Consider the following 1,844-nt stretch of genomic DNA (forward strand, 5'->3'; position numbering starts at 1 on the left):
ACGGACCAGGACCCCTATGTTGTTCGGGCTCAGACCTGGACCTTCGTGGAATGAAGGATTTAAAGGCTGCTGAGCGCGCCTTCGCCTCCCTGAACTTCTCGACACCCATCTCAACGGAGGTACCTCAAAAAGTTCAGAAGGCGAAACCGGAGCATCGAGAAGAAAGCCCCTCTATTTCTTCCCGATATCTGTCAGGTTCACTCACAGATGTCTCTCCGTTACCACCATCGCCGCCATAGACCTGCCCATATGTTTCGCCCGAAGAGAGATAGCTAGCCAGCCTCTCTTCTACAGGGGGCATCCTCTCATAGCTGTTTTCACGCACCGCCTCGATGTTGGCATAACTCGTATGCTGGAATCGATAGATGTGAGAAAAAAACGGCCTCTTCCATTCCTTCTCGATTTCAGTATGCAAATCAGGAAGGAATGGAAGGCTCACCTGAGCTGGACGGTTATGGTCAGAAAGATAACATTCATCGAGACGACCCCGCGGCACCACTCTCTTGGCCCGCTTCCACGGCAAGTCTAGCCTCGCCGTGGCGCGATCCATATCTTCCAACAGCTCACCATACGCAGGGCAGGAGGATTGGGAAGGCTCAGCCTCAGCCTCTTCGCCGTCCTCAGACATCTCCTGCTCTTCCTGGGCTAAACCCAGCAGAGCACTGGCCCGTGGGGAGCAGATGGCTGCCCCTCTTTCCTCGAAAAAAAGAGATAAACGAGAGCGGAGCTTTTTCATCGAAAAACACTCACAATGCACACAAATCGCCCCCTCAAGGACGTCGCGTGTGTGCTCCTCGCCCAAACACAAAACGCAGAGATCGTGTGTGTCATCAGGTGTCAAATAGCGACAACACGGATGCACACACTCTCTAAACACTCTGCTAGTGCTCGCCATAATAACAGATAGTAGATCGTTCTTACCACGTTCAAATGCACGCTTCAAACAAAACAGTCAATGAAGACGAAGAAGAGAATGACATGTTCTCCCGGCGCCTATTTATACCATAGTCGCACCGGTAGTGATGTCATGGGCTGTCGCCGGCCAACGTGTTGTTGGTGTTTTTTCAATGTATGCTTCAGACACGGGTCACGATGAGGCGTTCCCCATAGCGACCCCTAGAGGACGCAGTTCGAAGTTGTATCTCTGGTTTAATATATTCTAAATGTTTCTTTCTTGGTATCAGTATTATCTGCTCTTTATTCCTCAAACAATGAAAGGACGCAGTTCGAAGTTCCCTTGAAAGGGAACATTCCCCCGTATCTCTCACTCCAAATTAAAGCAGTTTACAGTCAAAGAATTTTAGAGACAAAATTGTCCGACTTTTGCAGCTACTTATTTATTACATTATATTATATTAAAGGCACAATATGTAATTTTTCGCCGCTAGAGGGCGCATATTCAAAATAAACAAAGAAACAAAGGCGTAGTTTGATGACGCCGTGACTGAGTGTGAAAGGGAACATTCCCCCGTATCTCTCAGTCCAAATTAAAGCAGTTTACAGTCAAAGAATTTTAGAGACAAAATTGTCCGACTTTTGCAGCTACTTATTTATTATATTTATATTAATTGTAATTGTTTATAATTCATATAATATATTCATATAATTATTAAATGAACTGGCAATTAATTTTAAGCTTTGTATTAAAAAAATAAATAATTAAATATATATATATATATACACACATACACACAGTAGTCAACATTTAAGTTTAAGGACAACTTTGATGAAGGGTTTAGAATAGATCCACTTCAAATGTGGAATGACTAGTGTGTAGAGAGAGAGAGAGAGAGAGAGAGAGAGAGAGAGAGAGAGAGAGAGAGAGAGAGAGAGATAGATAGAGA

This window comes from Sinocyclocheilus anshuiensis, unplaced genomic scaffold, assembly GCF_001515605.1.
Source record: "Sinocyclocheilus anshuiensis isolate Anshui unplaced genomic scaffold, SAMN03320099.WGS_v1.1 scaffold1682, whole genome shotgun sequence".
NCBI classification, from domain to species: Eukaryota; Metazoa; Chordata; class Actinopteri; order Cypriniformes; family Cyprinidae; genus Sinocyclocheilus; species Sinocyclocheilus anshuiensis.